Below are 20566 nucleotides of genomic sequence, written 5' to 3'. Positions count from 1 at the left end.
AGAAGAGTGGGTGCTCATCCCAGATCTTCTCCTAGTTTACAATGTGACCTAGGTCGAATCACGTCATCTCTCTGGTCTCCAGGGTCTTTTGCAAAAATCAGCAGGAGGAATTGACAAGCTAATTCCAAAGGTCACCTAGAACAGTATCTTTCAATCTTTTTATCATTGTTGTTATTATTATTATCACTATCCTAAGAGACTTTTAATATTTTTCCTAATCAACCCTTCATTAAATATTAATACCACAGACATAAAACATATCTGTTTAAGTACTGTATGTACATCTCTTGGCGTGTATATATATAAAGAGTAATATTTTTCACCCCCCAAGGATTAATTTCTGCCCTTTTGGGAGTGATATCACTCCTATTAAGAATGCATGGTCTAGAATTTAAAAGGTAGAAAACAATTTGAAAAAAAATACAGAACAAGATGAATTATGAAAGATCACTTTCCCAACCTAATATCAAAGCATGCTGAAAATCACATTAATTAAAAGAGTATGTTGGTATAGCAATAGACAACGGAGAACAGCATCTTGAAACAGATTCACATATATATGGAATATTTAGGAATTTATTATGATCACCTTGGTATTTCAAAATCAGTGAAGAAAAGGGAAAGTATTCAAAAAGCGATTTTGAGGAAATAGACATCCATTTGGAAAAATAAACTAGATCTCTGCATCACCTGAATAAATAAATTGTAGTTGCATTAAAGAGTTAAATATATAAAGCAATTCCATAAAAGATTTAGAAAAATACAGAATATGATTCACATTTTAATTTTTCCTGTTCTTTCATCAGGGTTTTTTATTTTTTCATTTTCATCATTTAAAGATTTATCTCATAATCTCTTTCCTATTGTTCTAGTATTTTTCATTCTCTGGGGACTCATTTTCTTGTGTGTTACATGTGCAGACACTCTCTCTCTTTCTCATGGTGGTTTCCTTCTTCTTGTGGTTTGTAATTTTTTAGTGTGAGCTCATCTTTGGCAGGATTGTGCCCTGGCTTATGAAAACAGACCTGCAGAGTGTTTTTGCATTTTCCTCGTTTGGACCTCCAGGGGTTCTGGACCCCTGTCTATGTTAATTAACTCTTGTTTGGGAATCCCATACCATGTGGGTAGTATAAACTCACATTCCATAAACCTGCATGGGATAGGGGTTTCAATATCTCTGACACCTCAATATCTCCAGACCTTAAGATCTGGAGACCACTGTGCACTGAAAGTCCATGGAAGACAGTGCAGTTCTTTCTCTTTCACATCCGAAGGTCTTCAAGGATTCTAGCTTAATGAAAAGTGCTCTGTTGCAGTCACTTGCCTCTCACAGAGGTCCTGAAGTCCCAGAAGAACTCACATATGTCCCCTAAGTCAGCCAGCATTTGGACACTTGCCACACAGGAGGCTTCAACACCAAATCGTGCTGGCTGCACTCCCAGGCAAGAGAAGTGACATTTGCCCCTTGGCCCACCTCCACCACCACTGCCCCCCACCCCAGTCCTAATTAGCAGAGAAACAGGAGCCTCTGCAGGACAGGCCTCCAATGGGGAGGTGAGGGGAGGAGACGGGATTTTTAAGTTGGACTCTGGTGAGTTTGCTGCCGTGTAAATTACTGGGAGATCAGGCCTAGATGTCATTAAGAGGCTTGAAAAGGAGATTAGATGGGCTATAGTTGGAGAAAAATTAAACTTCCATGTTTGTATCCTAGCAGTCCAAAACATTCATGAAGCTGATAACATAGCTGTTAAAAAGATTGTGGAACTGTTAAGTCAAACAAAGTGGGGTTCCGTTTTCACTGTGAAGTGAAAGAAGCAAGTCATACAGCAACATGTATGATACAATCCTATTTATATAAAAACGAATTTTTAAAAGTCTGTTTCTATATGCTTTCCTATCTATATGTCTGTCCTTCTGACTAAGTGAAATATATTGTGTCACGCACTAGCTCTGTGACCTTGGGCAAATTGCTTAGCCTCTCTGTGCCCCAGGTTTCCTCCTCACTCTCACTGGTAAAAGAGGAATAATAATGGTAAATGCTTTGTGGGATTTTGTGAAGATTGTATGAGTTGATCTAGGTCAATGATTTAGAATTATATGTGGAATTTGGTAAGTGCTATATTTGATACTGTTCTTACCATATTTAATGAACAGAAAAAGGTCTAGAAAGATATTTACCAAACTATTTATGGAAATTATCTCAGGATAGAAGAGGATGATTGGCTAGAGAGGCAAAGATTCAATTTCACTTTTTACCCCCCAAAAACCCCACTTAGGGTTGTTAGAATATTTATGCAGAAAATATACTCATGCAATACTTACATAATTTTAAAACATAAAAATAAAATATTTGCTCTAAAAGATAACCACATCTTCTATGATAACCTTCTATGAATCTTCCAACACTTACTGGTCTTTTTAGCTTCTTATCACCCCCCTGCTGATACCAGCCCTTGTTTTGTAATCCTATACCATGAGTTATCTTTTCCATGTGAAAATTTTGTCTTTCCAAGGAGACTTTCGGCTACTTCGACACCAGCACCGTCTCACACATCTATTTGTAACTCCATCATGATAATGCAACGCGGCAAATACGGCCAATGTCTAGTTTAACTTATTAACCTCCTCCTAAACCCAGAGATGCAGAATAGACCAGCTTTTTAAACTCATCTTAGGCGTTCAATCCTCAGGCTTCCTTGACCACGCTTGCTCCCCTGAGTCACTAACAGAACCCGCATCTCAAAGAATCTAGCTTTTATGTCTCATACTAACAATAATAATAACAGTTACCATTTAGATATGTTATTAGACAATGTTATTAAACAATGTTCTAATTTAATTGTTCTCAAATTTTTGGTCTTTGGCCCCCTTTACAATCTTCCTTGAGAACACCAAAAAGCTTCTGTTTATGTGGGTCATATCGATCAATATTTGTAATATTAGAAATTACAGTGGAGAAAATTTTAAAATATTCGTTAATTCATTTAAAAATAATGATTCAGATAAATCATAAATTTCAGATAAAAATGATACACATGTTAACAAATGCTTTTTAATGAAAATAATGAATTTTTCAAAACAAAAAAATTTGTGAGAAGAGATTTTATTTTACATTTCTGTAAGTCTCTTTAATGTCTGGCCTAATAGACCATATCTGGGTTCTCCCATCTTCTTCTGCATTCAACCTGTTGCGATATCACACGTCAGGAAGCCTCTTGAAACCCACTGTACACTCATGAAAGAACAAGAAGAAAAAGACATATGACATCTTAGTATTACTGTAAAAGGAGAGCAAAAAAAGTAACTATTTCTTCACATTATTATGAAAATAGTTTTGATCTTGCAGAATCCTTGAAAGGATCTCAGAGACCTCAGGAGTCCCCAGACCACTCTTTGAGAAGATCACACTTTGGGACTAGTTGTTCTAATTTAATCCACAAACAGACTCTGTAAGGTGACTATTATTATTATTCCTTTTTCACAGATGAAGATATTAATGCCCAGAGTGGTCAGGGAGGTTGCCTCAAGTTATCACAGTTAGCAAGTAGAAAAGTTAGGATTTGAGCCCAAATCCAGACCCTTAACCACTATGCTATACTGCCTTTATATTAGCCTGTGCATAACTCCATGTCATGTTACACTGACCACATAGAGGTCAATGATTGCCCTTGTCTGTCTCATCCACTTGACTATATATCTATCTACCTACCTCCCAACCCACTTTGGAGTGACCATTCATAATTCATCTTTATATCTCTTTCCCTGACAGTGTGTGGTAATGTAATTTGAACAAACGAATGAGTAAAAACATGGGCTTCTTTACGTCCACACAAGTAATATCAGGAATGAAAAATAACTTCTTCAATAGTTACTTCAACCACTACTACTGCCCTAACTATGTGATACACAATTCTCTATCTTAAAGCTGGGAATAGACATAGGTAGGATGCCTGTGCAATAGATTCTAGAGTAAGTGGTGTTGGAAATGCAGTCAGAGAAAGCAGAGATCTAAGGCTGTTTTGATACTCTGCCTGTGATTTAGAAGTACACCAGTATATTTGAAGTCCACATTCTCAGCAAAACATCATCTGCCTTTCCTGTATTAAGTTTGTGTCAGATGGCTCCAAATTATACATTGTCATATGCTTGGAAGGTCTGTTCCCAGCCTTTCAGTTCAACCACATAAATATCCATGGGTCTTTTGTGCATTCAGTTGTGAACATCAATTATTTACTAGACCTGGAACATGAGAAGTAGGAAAGAAAATCCTTAAGCTCATATATCTGACAATATTTCATTATGGTCAACCTCCTTCGAATGCTAGTGTTAGGGAACAAACACTTGGTTTATACTTTATGGTGAGTTGATTGTTGAAAGTAATACTTTGTATATCACCATAAATGTGTGGGTCTGATGTGACCCACAGGGTGAAACATGGGACTTTACAGGCTGGAGTTTTAATCAAGAGGACCACAGTACAGCTAGGTTGTTGTTTTACTTTGGCCCTCTAAAGTTATGAAAAAGAGCACATGAATGTGTAAAACAGAAACACAGGACGAGGAGAAGAGGCAGGAGAAAAGGGAATATTTTTGTGCTTACTTTAAATCAAAGAAACCTTACAAATAAGTTTCTTTTTTTCTGCTGGGGAATATTCACCCTGAGCTAATATCTGTTGCCAAACTTCCTCTTTTTGCTTGAGGAAGATTCATTCTGAGCTAACATTTGTACCCATCTTCCTCTATTTTGTGTGTGGGTCACCACCACAGCATGGCTATGAATGATGTATGTCCGTGCCTGGGATCCAAACCCATGAACCAGGGCCGCCGAAGTAGAGTGCACAAACTTAACCACTAGGCCACAGGACCAGGTCCACAAATAACTTACTTTTCCTGATTATTCTCGAAGAAGGCTCTGATTTCTCTCCAGTGAAGTCTTGTCCTCACTGCCCGCACCCTGAGTCATATCTTTTCTCATGTAGATTTTGACCTGCAGGTACTCTAGAGGCAGTGGGAATTTTGTTGTTCTTGAACTTGTCCTTCTATAAGGAAGGAGACAAAAGGGACCAGGGTCCAAGGTCAATAAGCTTCTGGTAGACAAAGGTGGGTCAGTCAACCTCAGAGGATATAACTTGTCCAAAACTTGCCATACTTTATTCATGAATTCATCCTTCCAGCCCATTTGCGCTCATACAATCCCAGGATAGAATGGAAGCCATCAAGTCAAACAGCCACTCCCTTTCCTGGAGAAAACGCCTCTCTGTCAGAGCACATTGCCTCTTATGGCTCCTAAAGCCACATGACTCATTTCCATTTACACCCTTATCATCACCTCTTACTCTGCAAAATACAAAAACATGACCATAGTCCATTAAGGGTAAGCGGAAAAATCCTCCAACCAGAGACAAAATAGCGGCACCTCCCGATGATCACCCAGGAAAAATGCAACTCATAAAAAAGATGGAGAGTAACCTGATGCAACAGTATTGTAAACTGAAACAATTAACTAGAAATAAATGAATGGAAAAAGCATTATCTGATGAAAAAGTGCTTTTAAATGCCAAATATTAATAAGATAAAAATTAAGTAAATGATTTCTAACTATTTTATGACAGTAATTCACTCAAATTTAAATAATCCAAGGAGAGCTGATAATGAGTGGATGCTTTCCAAAGAAATGTTCATTTAACAAAAATGCAATTTATACATTTTTTTACTTTCTAAGGAAATATACAGTAATATCTTCTCGAACAGTTTTGCTCTGAACAATGTGTTTTGGAACAGAGATCGTATATGATGAGTAATATGACCTTTTATACCCTATTATCTGCCTCATTTGAAGTTCAACAGATGTATTACCACAATTAAATATCTCCAGCTAAAATATCAATTCTGGGAAAAATTACCATATTCATTATGAAATCTTCCTACTATTTTCTAACTTCTATTGTCTGGAAAGGTCTGAGTATTCTGTGTTTCTAGCGCAGCCCAGAGTTTTGAGCCATTGGACCCACTCCCTAAGGCAGACAGGATTTCAGTAGTTGCTCATTGCCTTCTTCTTGAGCTGCACACCCCAACACAGTCCACACACACATCCCATCCTGACTTCTGATGATTTCTCTAGTCTTCCATTTCAAACCTCGACCCTCACATTGGACTTAATGCTCGTCGCTGCCTTCCTAACCATGACCTTGGTGCTGTGTTGCCTTGGTGAGTCAATCAAGATACTTAAGTATAAACCACAGAAACAACTCTCACTGATTTCGGTAGGAAAAACAATTATTAAGGTATATTGACTAGCTCACAGAATCGCTGGGAAGTTTGAGGCCTCAAGATTACACAGTGAAGTCTAATGTCTAAAATCATTGTGCAGAACTAGTCTGGTGAAAATAACTCTGCTGCTCCCATTAGGTGGTATATGCCACTGCTTGCATAGCAATACCACTGGCACTGGACACAGGGTGCTTCTAGTCCAGAGGTCTATGTGGTTGAGCCTATGTATAATTTCTATAACTGCCACCAAAGCCATGTCACATCACCTGTTCAGGAAGCATCAGGGTGGCTGGACAAAGAGGTTCTGACAGCCATAACTGGCAGCATCTTGACTACCTAATTTTCAGATTTCCTCAATGCTGATATGGCTACTCCCTCTACTAAGTGCCCAACCTGCCAAAAGAAGCAGCCAATACTGGGTCCCAGTATGGCACTACTCTATGAAGAGGGACAGGTGGACAGGACTAAGGCATAGGGAGTTAAGCTAGTTTCTGGTCTTTTTTCCATTTTTCTTTTCTCTCAATTTCTCTTTTCCTTTATTCTATTTCCCTTCCTTTCTTACACCAATTAATCACAGTTCTGCTGATAAGCGATGAAGTGGGCTTCAGTTTCTATAATTTGATCAAGACGGCAAACCAACCAGTCCTTTCACTAGGATGTCATTTCAAGAGATATTCTCACCATTGTACAGCTCTTCTCCTGGAGCAACACTAATGAATTATAGTGAATGAAATATAATGAATCTTGTTTCTTCTTGGCAGAGTTTGAAACTGAAGGTGATAAACCTCTGCATTTTATTACCCCAATCCCCATGGTGGCAGCAAAACCTTGGAAGTACTGGTTAAGAGAGATTTATGGATTTGCTGAATGACTGCTTCTGGTTTTCTAGAATGGCTTTTTTCTCGAGATCAATTTTAAAGTATCAATATACAATTCATACATGCATGCAATTGATGAACCAAGGAAACAGAGGCATTGAGAGAGAACAAGTGGATAATCCCAAATCAACTTTATCAGTCAAGACTTTTTAGTTGCAAGTGACAGAAACTCAACTCAAAACAGCTTAAGCAAAAACTGGAGTTTGTTGACTTACGTAACTGAAGAGAACATGTATGAACAGGCCTGTCTGGGCCCAGGGACTCAAATGATATTACCAGGTTGTCCTCTGTCTCAGGGCTTTGCTGAACTCAGGCTTTCATGATGGGAACGGGCTTTTTATCTGTGATGTGGATATTGGGGGAAGCACAGGTAGCCTTAGGTTTACATTGTCTTAGCTTAGCTATTCCAGAGGGAAAAGGGAAACCTTAATTTTCCCAGCATCTGTCTAGGAAATCCTCCGGGAAGGACTGATTGGTTTGGCCCAGGTCACATGCTCATCCCTGGGCTTATCATTGTGGTCAGGGGGAAGGGTCATTTTGATAGGCCAAACCTAGGTCCTGTTCTTATATCTATGGTCAAGGGATGCCTTCCTGAAACTACCTAAAGAGGGAAAGGATGGTTATCTAAAAGAAGCAGGATGCAGTTCCAGAAGGTAGGAAGTAATAGGTACTGACACAATGAAAAACAAGATGTCGACTCAGTGGTGTGCTGGTAAAAGTTTAACCACCATCCTCCTCTCCCACAAAGAAAGCCCTGACTTGTAGCATTTGCCAATTTCTGTTACTGCTGAATACTGCTACCATGGCCAATTTTAAGCTACCCATGTTGCATCACTGAATCCAGAGTTGGGAAGATAAGCAGAGTAGCATACCATTTTATAGTTTTTTCCCTATGCAGATATTATAGAATAACCTCAAGGGCAATAAATAATAAATAATATCGAGGGCATAGATCATAGTAAAATGTAGTAAAGTAATTAGAGATAATGAGTTTGAATATTTATTGCTTTTGTTTTTAATACAATTTGTTTAATTGCAAGTTTACATAACTTAATTTTTAATAATTACTGCGTTCAACAACTGGCTCACAAATTTCCTGAAAATTTAACAAGGAATCATAAAAGCTGGCTCCAGAACACTGTAAAGGGATTAAAACAAAACTAGTCAAAATATGATATAAAATTCATCAAAATTACCACACACACTGAGGCAGCCACAATGGGAGGAAAACATTGGCGCCTCTTTTCAAAATGAGTTTGGGTAACTGCAATTCCAGGATGCACGAGGGCTCCTGGTTCCCGCCTATGCCCACCCTGGAAGGCTCTGGATCTGCAATCGCTTCTCTGCCCACTTTTGTCCACATGGTACTGGGAGTGCAGGTAAATATCAGTCACACTGTGAAGGGAGGAGAGAACCTGGCTACAAAAAAAAAAAAAAAAAAAATCTGCCTCTACTTCCTTTCCTCCATCAAATCACAGTCAGCCCCCAATTCACCCAGTTATATGGTCTATTATATTTAATTTCAATTAATGAACATAACAGATACTCCACAAGATAACCCTAAAGCCTGCTCCCTCCTGCCTTCCTTCCTTCCTTCCTTCCTTCCTTCCTTCCTTCCTTCCTTCCTTCCTTCCTTCCTTCTTTCCTTGCATTCTTCCCTCCTTCATCCCCCTCCCTCCTTCTTGTCTTCCTTCCAGACTTATTAACAGCCTACTATGTGTCTGGCACTGCATCAGAGATGGGGTCTAATTGTGGTATATAAACGTAAAATGCTCTCCTAACAGACCTCACAAACACACATACATATATTTCTCATATAATACATCTGGAAATGATGCTATTATTAACAATATTATGTGTCCTATAATTCTCACCATCTGTAGGATGTGTGTTTCTTATCGCACAGATGGCTTATCTTGAATTATCCATAAATTTCCTTTAAAGCAAGAAGAGCTGGTTTCCTATTTGGGGTTGTATGGCCTAAATTTTTAAATCCCTTCCCCAGAAATTATTACACTTAGCAAAGACATCTGGTCACTTACCTGGTAAATATAGGCCTCCCCACAAAGTCCACCCTGACGCGTGACCACATATGCCAGATTTGCCGAAATAAGTCCTGCCAAGCCGTGAGACAGAAGCTGAGCTGCTCAAATCCTCCCACTTCCTTCATGTTCTAACTTCCTCAACTTCTTCCTATTTATACAAAAGTCACTTTCTTCTCCTGCCTCATAGCAGCCTAAATCCATGTTTGCTTGTTTCATTTATTTATAAATAAGCATAGCGATTTTTTCTTCTTTTATGTGACGTTCTCAAATGTTTTTCCAACCTCCAGTTTATTCCAATTTTTGCTGTCATTTTCTGCCACGCATTTGCATTCCTGATATCTGAACAGACCAATGGAGAAGCCGTGGATTCTCAGTTCTGGCTTAAGCACTTGAGCCTAACATGCACCAATAAAGATTTTAGCCTAAGAGAAAATCTATTAAAGGCAAGTTATGATTTTCTGTGTGTTTCTTTTCGAAGAATCTGAAAGTAAAACAAAGAAATTATAAAGCTATCTCAAAAATTTGTCCCCAAAGAGGACCATTTCTAAACCTACTGTAGCGAAACAATTTGTATCGCAAGAGCTAGCTGAGGATTCCCATCTTTTGCAGGGAAATCAGGACAGGGAAAATGCCCAAATCTCTCAAAATCCAGATCCCATGTCCTAAAGCCCCCAGGCATCCGTTATGAGAGAGGTTCGAGGCCTGACCAGTGCCCCAGGACAAAAAGTCATACCGTTATAAGTGAATACAAAATTTTTTTGTATACATGTTTTTATTTTATGCTCATCTTCACAAAGAATTGGAAATAGAAGGAGACAAGTTTGATTGGGTAAAACCAAAAGACACGTTTGTTATCAAGGGTTAGTGGATATCAAACTGAACCTGCAAGTCTCATCACGTAATCAATATATCTCTACTTTTTCTTCCTTTCATATTTTCAGTTTATAGTAGCCATAAATACATCGATGCGTGAAATTTACTGGAGTATAATGACCAGCTGGCATTTCTGACCAGCAGCTGAACTGCACAACCTCATCCCTTCCCCACTGTCATCAACTCAGATAATGTTACGAGGCTTGGTTATTAGTCCCCAAATGACATTTAATTATCGTTCTAATTGGAGGGCTCATGGCTATTCTTCTAAATTGAGGTACGCTCAGTGAAGTCTTTGTAAAACGATTCAAAATCCACTAAGCAATTGAAGAATATTGTATTCATGTTTCTAGTTTATCTCTGTGGGTAACAGACATTGCCTAGCTTACATCTCTTTTTCCTAACACTTTTCCTTCAAAATTAGGAAATAATTGAACTGTGTTCTTCACTGAAAAACCCAACTTGCATCAGAAAACAAGATCTGCTAAAAGGTATTTTCTACAGAGATAATCAAATGTACACCCAGCATATGCACAACAGAATATTGCTATTTGTTCTGAATCCTGGATTCAGATTCTCGGATTCTGTCAAGGCACAAGAGTGAAGAATCTGACACATGGTTATAAAGCCTGTCAAAAGAATTGTTGGATGTTGTGTATTTATTATTGCTAATCAGATATGGCTTACTTTCTTTTCTATTATTCATTTCTTTCATTCATTCTTTTTCATAACTATTTCTTAAGGATCATGGTGATCATTTTTTTCTCTAATTGTTCTTGTGTGATTGTTTTGCGTAATTCACATTTTGTGCTCTTGTAAATGAAAGCTTATAATACAAAAATTGACGACCAGGGTCTTGTTTTTCATTTCACAGTTCAGCTTTAGAAACACCAAATTATTTGTATGTAATAATACATTTTCTAACAATATTTTTTCTCTATAAGCTCCATGAAAAAAAGAAGACATTATCTATCTTTTTACCTATGAATCCCTACCATCTAATACACTCAAATACTTGCTGAATGACATTTGACTGAATGCATATAGATTTGATATTTTATAACTATGCTGGCATGTTATATATTTGTTTATGGTGTAATACCAGTCAGAATAATCAGTGCCAGTTTTTAAATCATTTCTTATTTATACATTATATTTGTTCTCTTGAACATGGATTTTAAGATAAGTGAAGGCTAATGTAGGAAATAAAATGATTCTACCTGAAATATTGCGAAAAAAAAAAAAGAATGTGGTTTCCTTACCTTACTCTTTATAAAACATTCAGAAAATTTTTTCACCCCTTACTCTGATGATGGGCAAGTCTCGGTTTTCTCAATCTGTAAAATGGAGCTAATAGTCGTAGCTACTCTACAGGGTTGTTGGAAAGATAAAGTGAAATCAGGCATCTGGTTCTTTCCACTCGGGTCAGGCACACAGTAAGAACTCCCCACAAAGCAGCTATTATTTTGTTTCTCTCTTTCCTACTCCCTGTCTCGCAGCGCTCAATTTCCTGACGTGGCGTGATCAACAATTGTGGCAGACCTTGCTGCCCCAGGGGCTGATGAAAGGGCTGCCCTTGTATCTCCAGTTGGAGATAAGAACAGCAGACGATCTGTTATAAAACGGAAAGCTAATGATCTCAAATCAAGAGGAGGTTTCATTTTACCGGCGGCAATACCTGTGCAATTCCACGTACCTTGAAAATGCGTGGCTTTGAATGGAATCTCCAAGTAGTTATTTTTTCTGCTGTTATAAAAGAATATGAGGTCCTAATCGGCCAGAGGCATTCAGGAATATTTCAACGACAGGGTTTGCTCTTGTTTGCTCCGGTCCCCTTGCCTGCCACAGCCCAGGTACGATTTGGGCAGCTTCTGCCCACAGAGATTGCAGTATCTTGCTTCCCGCTTTGACAGCCTTTGCTGATAGTTTGCAAAGCCAAGAAGCCCAGGGGAGCAAAACGGAAAAGATTATTTGAAGTCTGCTTCTGTGATCAGTAGAAACTTCACAAGACGAAGGGCGTCTTGTCCTTTCCCGATCCCACATAAACTGTCAGGCAGGTACACAGGAGAGGGATTCATAATTGCCTCGTGGCCTTGTCAGATCCCTGTTGTCTCTGCTTCTGACCACTTTGATCTTTTAGCTTAAGAAAAATGAGGCTTAATACTTTCTCTGTAAATCAGGAAAGCGCCCCAGTGCCCCTGAGGGGCCAGGCACGGGGGGGATTAAATTGTAACCCAGAGGCTTTGTGGAATAAACCAAAAGGGTAATTTACAATACCAATGCCGCTTGATTCTAAGAGGATTATGCTTATGTGTCCTGCTAGGATGTTCATCGTGCTGCCCAAATTATAATCTACTTTTTGTCAAATCAACAATTAGACCACCAAATGATTGATCTCGTCTTATTAATTTAAACTAAGTGGTCAACCATTTGCCATATAGGTATTTTTATTCTCTAAATAAACACAGTCTTAGAGACTTGGTCATAGTTAGATGTCAGAGGTCAGAAGATAAACTTTGATTCTCTATTCTGTTTTCATTTTCTTCGGAGAGAGGAGGCTGTGGGGGGTAGTGCAAAGCTTGGGGTTTGAGCTCACACATCTGGGTTCGAGATCCACGTGTATTTGAAAATGCGTGATTTTAGGTATGTCGCTTAAACTCGCTGGGTCTCTGGTTCTTCATTTGTAAGATAAGAATGATGACTGTCCTTACTGCCCACACCCAAGACTGTTATGAAGATAAAAGCAGTGTAGAAAAACTGGATTTGAAAGTAGAAAGTCATTGGTGGTTATTGTTATTAGAAGTAAAAGTTGGACTTTTTTTTTAAGTAAAATGAACCATTTAAATAAGTATTTATTGAGCAACTTTTAATGACAAACTGTCTTTGAACTCAGAGAAATAGAAGTATGAACCTTAATTCCCTCACTCACTAGCTGAATGACACTGGGCAAGTGATCTAGGCTCTCTGGGCCTTGGCTTCCTAATCTGTAAGTGGGGCAATAATGGCGACCCCACAAGGCTGTGAGGGTTCAGTGACAATACATGTATCAAACTTCTGGCCTCAAGTCAGTTCCCTTTGCCTGTTACCTAAATGGCACTGGTATGGGCACATCTGACAATGACAACAATACAAAGAACCGTTATTCTGTGAATGTGAAAGGATCATCAACAGTTCTCCCCATCCAGCCTCTGAAATGTCATTGCCTTCTTCCATTGCCCCTCCCTCAAATCTAAATACTAACTTCTCATCCTGGGCAATCACAATGGAACCAAAATTTACACTACCCGGCCATAGGTGTGGACCAGAACAGGAAAGTTAGGGAATAAAAAAAAGTTCAAAATGCTTCCAAATCCAAATAAGATCTATTAACCATGTTGAGAAACCCAACTCCGTCAGTAATTGTAGGACATAAGTCAACACTTAAGCACTATGAAATGGGTTTGTTGATTACAATAGATGTTATCGACTCTTTGTTGTAAGAGGCTATGAGGACAAACTCAGTCTCTTATATTTGGACACCATCCTCTTTTCTTTTATGTATTTTCAAGCTTTGGAAAGAAAAAGAATTTTTATCTAGCTTTGTGCTCTGACATGTTAATACAGTCCCCAACGCTGCTCTAGTGCTAGTCCCTAAATTCAATTTCTGAGTTCATTCACATTTACTCCTAATAAATTTAGCTAATTAGATTACTTGTGCTGTTTTTAAATGGTAGGCTAAGCAATTTGCTTAATTCTAAATTTGATTATTCTTCTTTTTATTTAGAAGCAAATTTGTGGAAAACTTATCATGTGAGTGCTTTGGGGGTTAACCATTAATGATATTAAATCAGTTGGCTTTTGGATACTTTTCTGGTTGGTATGCAACAAATTAGGCCTTTTGAACATAAGAAGGTTTGGCCTCCCCTATGTGGACTATCATTAGCGACCACGTTCTTGAAATTTTCTGCCGATCCTGAGTGCTCTCTGTAAATCTTGTTAGTGTTTATGAAGTATTTTGAACTCTCTGTTTCTCTCTCTCTTTTTAATTCCCTAACTATCTTCTGCCTGTCCACTCTATGCTAACAAAGTTTAAATTTTTGTTCAGCTGTGATTTCAAACAGGAGAAGCTAACGGTTAGTTCTGGGGGAGGGGACAGGTGGAAAAATGAAATTTCTATTGGAATTCCAGCAATTTGGAATGGTTGAAAGGGCGGCAGCACAGAGGAACCCCCAGCCCTCTAGGTTATCTCAAGAGAGATGGAAAGACTGAAGATGTATTGATCTCAATGCTCACAGCACTTTTTATCTCCTTTAGACACCACAAGAGTGTTTGGGATTTTTAAGCAAAGCATTTTCCAAGGTATAAGAAGCTACTAGGATAAGAAAGAAAGGAGAGCCCTCCCTGCAAGAGTTTTGATTGTTCTTCAGTCTTAAAACATCTTAAGAGCAGTGGCACAGTGGTTAAAAATGCTCAAATAGCTCTTTTAAGGGTTGCGTGTGTGTGGTTCAGTTTAACAGTCAAAGACTATGACCCAAAGGACCACTTTTTCCGTGCTCTTTCTGTAATTCATTAGAACCCAATGGTCTGATGACAGCCAAGATAAGGATGACCACGAATGCAAACTTGGATGTACGTTTCCTTTCCCCTATATTTTCACCTATAAAAAAAGCTATTTGTTTACTGCTCGCAGATCTTTCGGTTTTCTATGCTTTTGTGTTGATAGTTAAATGTCACTCATGATGCAAAGTCTCCTTTAAAAAAGAACCAAAGCTAGACATTGGCATCTGGGGTACAAAGATAAAAATGACACCACCAGGAGTAGAGGGAATAGTTGTGATGGTGGTTGACACAGAGCCCTCATTACATGCCAAGCACCCTACCGCACAAGAAGTTCAGCTGGTTATGGAGCTGCCTTTGAAGCCTCTCACACAGTCAGTGTGGGTTTGGCTCTGGTGGATCTGTCGCTCAAGGTTGGGAAGGAAGAACGAACAGTAAGAAACCACTAGGACCAAATGGTGGCAACAGATGCACAGGCTGGGTCCTGGGGTCACGGTTGAATCAACACCCAATGCAGGGTGGGAAAACAGGTACCAAGAGCCAGTTCCCACTGCTGTATAGACATGGACACCTTTAATCCTTATAACACCCCAAAGAGGTAAGTACTGCAGGTCACAGCCCCATCCACAATCCTGAAATCCAAAATTTCTGAAACACAAAAGGGTTTTATTGGGCCTGTGGCAAATTCACTTGATAGCGAAATCTGACCTGAATCGATATGAGGTCTACTTATGGTCTTTATCCCATTTGGCATGAATATCCAAATGTTTCACTGCAGACATAGTGAAATTATAGGGTGTTTGCACAAACCTCAGTGAGGCATTTACATAAAATACAGTATATGAATCACATGAACTATCTAACATCTTAAAATTCTGAAATCTGAAATACTTCTGGTCCAAAGATTTCAGAAAAGGGATTGTAGACCTAATTTATTGATGACAAAACTGAGGCTTTGAGAGGTTTAAAAAACTTCCCAAGTTCAAACAGCTTTTAAGTATAGAGTCATTTCCCCAATATACCTTATGTAGACCAAGTGATTATTGGTGGGATTTGAGGGCAACTGGTAAGGCCTATAGTCACATGTGGACAAAGTTAGGGAATTACTTTTGTTTCCCAAACCTTAACCACTGCTCTGACTATAACCAACGATTATAAATGAAACAAAACAAACATAAGCAACTCCAATGGCATTATTTGTGATAGCAAGGGGGGATGATAGAGCCCACTTGAGCACTTTCAATAACGGTCCATTCTGGGTCTGGACAGTTCCAATCATTAAATGAGATCCACTTCCCTGTAACTTACACCCATTTGTCCTGGTTTTAGCATCTGAAGGATAGGGAGAAGAAAGGAGGAGACTTTGAGTTATTGGGTTTCTTTAGGATTTTTGATGTCAAGGTACTCAAAATAGCTTACAAAAGGCTGGGGGTGAGCAGGGTTTATTAAAAGGATATAGGATCTTCTTGGCTAACCTCATTCTGGACATTTAGAATCTGGAACATCATCAGCTATTTTTTCTCCATCACTTTCTCTGGGCTTCCAAAGTCTCTTATCTCTTCTGCTCCCAGAACATCTGGTTCTTTCTTATTTTTACAGACTGGATTCATCTGTCAGGCTCCAGTAACACTGGCTTGCCATTAAGTCAACTCTGATCTTGTAGCCAGTTCCACTGTCCCCAGTCATCTGACCATAGTTTCTTTCTTTGGGTTTTTGAGAAACGGAATCTGAGACATGCAGCCCCTGGTACAATTAGTTGGAACCAAGAGAGCTGGGTCATCTTATGTAAACATGGCCTCCAAGTTAGCATCATTCAACAGGTGTGCGTCTCTGATCCATGTGCCTCTGAGAGGAGGGGCATTTATAAAGCAGGGGCTAGGCAGTGCCCTCAAATTACATTTCAGGATTTGTGCCAGGAATTCTTCTGGGGACTTTACTTTCTTTAGCACATTCATTTTTTTTCTGGAAGAACACAAAATAAATTAACTCTTTCTTTCATTTAACAAATCTTCAGCTATCATATTCCTCCTCGGTGTTCTTAGACCTAGGAACTTCAATGTCTTTCATACAACATGGTTTCTACTAATTACTCTCCAACTCGTCAGTGCTGTAGAAAGGATTAATATTAACTTTAACAACCTAGTTTTAACCCTAAATGGGGCATCTGCAGTATGACAACATATATCTGACTATGTTGTTCTGATCATGAGAAAGTTCAGATTCTGCAAATGGTATATGGATGAATGTTGATTCCATTTGTAGACATTCATAGATGTTCTTTACAAATTTTTGCATCCATCTTTATTTTTTACATAATGAATGTTTCTGATTCATTATGACAAAAATCTGAATGAACCTTTTTATGATAAGAAAACGTCTTCAAAGTCTATTTTATTCTTTCTTGCTCAGATGACATCTGTATGAGCACATAAAGATCATGAGAGAAAGATTCAAGACACGTAGTTTGCTCATTCTTGTTTGGATGGACCACAGGTAGGTGCCTGCTATTTCTGAGGCTTTGCTACTTCTAGGGCTGGGTAGAGAAGCTTGTGTGAAATAAAAAAAAAAAAAATTGTTTTGGTGCCATCTTACTCTGGCTCAGCCTAGAGGTGAATGAAGTCTTAAGAACAGAAAAAAAAAAAAATTAAATCACTTAAATGGCCTTGAAAACCTCTCTCAAAGAGCTTGCAATTTGTTACCAGTCATTCTCTCGGCCCAGTTGGTAAAGCTTTTCTCTCATTCAGTTGTTTATTCCCCCAAAGCTTAGTTTGTCATTTAAATCAAAATGATTTAGATAAAGAACTTGATCAGTGAGAATAAATTTACAGGTTTTTCTCTTGCACAGAATATCTTATTTTTTAAGGTGATAAACTTAAAAAATATGTTCGGTTCAATACTTGTGCTTCTCATTTCTCTTTCTAAATGATGGTGCGATGTTATGTCATCTAGTGGTAAATCACTGCAGCATTTCATTCCGGAGGTGACAGGATTTTTAATGGTCCAGAAAATGACACCACATATATCAGTCTGAACACATCTCACCTGCACTCAGGTACAAGGCAGTGTGGACTCTTATTACTGGTTTCTCTCCCTTTTTTTTCTAATGAGTTTGGAAGGAATCCTGTTGTTTTGGGTTTCTTTGCTTGAGACTTCTGTTGGCTTGTCTCAAGGAGCAAAGAGAGATGAAAGGTCAAAATCACAATTAGAGTATTTATTTATGCTTGTGTGAGACTTGGCAGATAAGCTACACTATGAGTTAGCAGTTATTACCTGGTAATAACGGTTATGGTATTGAACTAATGTTGATTGAAGAAAATCAGTAGTGTATAAGACCAGTACAAAATACTTCTCATAAATTTAACATATTCAATTTAATTTCCAAACTGTCTTAGAGTTAAGATGAGTACATGTTAGGGTACCTGAAGTGGGGGAGGTTGGTGACGTTTTTTGATTCAGCAAGACTACTCTTGTGTGTTGACACCCAAAGCGTCCATCCAATGGAAACCATGTTTAATCTGATGTTATGTTTGCCTGATACATAGCAGGGATCAATCAAGTGTAAATGCCCCTTACGTGGTGAATATTCTACAAGGGAAAAGATTCAATAGGAGATGTCCGTGTTCTGTGTGGACACATGATCAAGAAGATATTACGAAACAGTTAAAGAAAAGAGAAGTCCAGAGAAGATTCTACTTTGAAACAAAGCTCCAATAATATTGATGTCTCTTGCCTCAACTATTCCACATCCACACATTACACGAATATGGAAAAATGCTTTCTTTCACAGATGTTCACTTTAAATAAGAAAAAGAAAAGAGGAAACAACAGATATGCTCAACAATAGGGGATGAAAAAATAAATTTTGGTACATCCATATAATGGGATAATATTTAGTCACAAAATTATGATGATGATGTAAAAAATATTTAATGGTATGACTTACTAAATGATGAAAATATGTTTGTAGAGAATTATATATCATATTTTAGTATTTGAGTAGAAACAAAATATGTACGCTATAATATTCATGCATGAGTACATGCATAAGTACAATTATGAAGGGATATTTCCTAAAATATTAATAGTGGAAATCTCTGGATGATGAGATTATAAGTGATTCCCCACTTCTTTTTGATTCTGTGTATTTATACTTTCTAAAATGAGGATGACATTACTTATGTAAATAAGTTAAAAATGTAAAATCAGGAAAAAAACAATAAATACATTATGATCAAACAAAGACAGAAAGAACATAAGCCAAAATCCTAACAATTGTTATCCATAGGGAATGGACCATGGATGCTTTTATTTTCTCCTTTCACTTGTTTATGTTGTCAAAGTTTTCCGTAATGAATATACATCAGTTTAGAAAAAAAAAATTTAATAAAGATGTGGAGAGTCTGCATTCCTCTGCTTTAAGTGACCTAAATTTAGTAACCCACAATAATTATCAAAATAATAAGAAGGATTAACTGTAAGATCTTAGAAGGACTATGCTTAGAGGGGAATCAATGACCATATGAAGAAACCTTTGATGACTTGCATTAGAGCTCCGCCTTCCCTAAAGTCTCAAATGACAAAAGACAGTTTCTTTTTTATGTGACTTTAACTTCTTGAGCAGTGGCTCACATACCCATGACTCGTTGGGTAATATGCTGGGAGAGGGATTGATGTGGGGTGCATGAGGTGAGAGCTAAAATGAAAACAAATAATACCTCTTGACCTTGAGGAGGTTACAATTTGCTGAGGCAAGATTTGGCTGTAATAATGATTAGAGCTTTATGTGTAGTTTATGGAAATTAGTTATATTAGGAGGGCATAATTAGATAGCATTTCAAAATAATGAATAAACAAGGGCATATAAATATAGCACTGACAAGAGTCGGGAAGAGAGGGGGATCATATAAGCCATATGTTACCTTGAGGAAGTTCACCACACTACTTAAATCAGTTGTAAGAGGGTCAATAGACTTTAGCTGATATAACATAACACCCAAGAGAAAAGGAGATGGGCCGTGGTTAGGTTCAGAGTCACAGACAATATGCCAAGATTCACACTAATGTGAATATAATTCTTTCTTCTATAAAGCAAACATTTACCGAGCATCAGCTTTCATTGTTTTAAATCTAAAGATTCGAGGTAATATGCCAGCCAATACAAATATCATAGATTCATTTCCCTAACACTTCCATTTTAATTTAAGGAACTAAAAAAAAAAAAAATTAATCCTAAAACAATAATGGATAAATTTCAGAACTGAATTCGGAATGAATTCATTCCTACCGTAATATTTTTTTCAGTGACTACTGTGTGCTCACATGGTTCTAGGCTCTGATAGAACAATGGATGGAGCTTACATTCTGGTATGTGTGTGTGGTGAGATGTATATAGAAACAAAGGTGTATTTATGATATATTCTTGCTGTGATAAGTGCAATGGAAGAAATGAATTAGGAGGAGGGGAATGTGGTCATGGTGGGAGACAGGTATATGATAGTCTGGAAAGGCAATTTTAAGCAGAGATCTGAAGGAAATGAGAGAGGACGTGATCAGATATCTTGGAGAAGAGTGTTCTAAGCAGAGGAACAGCAAGAAAGAAGTCTCTGAGGTGGGGTGCACATGTTCCAGGAAGAATAAGGAGGCCAGTGGTGCAGGATTTGGGTAACTGAGGGGAAAACAGTAGGCGATGATGTGGGAGGTGGGGAGTGCAGAATTCAGCTTTCACACTGAATGGGTTGGGAAGCCATTGGAAGATATTAAGCAGAAGAATGACTTGATCTGACTTGGAGTTTAAGAGGCTCTCTCTGGCTGTTGTGCGGTGGGTAGACAGTACGGGATGCAAGGATGGGGACAAGAGATGATGGTTGCTTAGACTTATGGCAGTAGCAATGAGAGTATGGAGAAGAGGTTAGTATCTGGCTGTATTTGTCAGGATTTGCCAATGGAACTTGGGTACTAGGGAAGG

This window comes from Ceratotherium simum, chromosome 37 (genome assembly GCF_057802395.1).
Source record: "Ceratotherium simum simum isolate JZ-2026a chromosome 37, ASM5780239v1, whole genome shotgun sequence".
In the NCBI taxonomy this organism is placed as follows: Eukaryota; Metazoa; Chordata; class Mammalia; order Perissodactyla; family Rhinocerotidae; genus Ceratotherium; species Ceratotherium simum.
The sequence above is the reverse complement of the archived record's forward strand: the minus strand, read 5'-3'. Positions refer to the sequence as shown.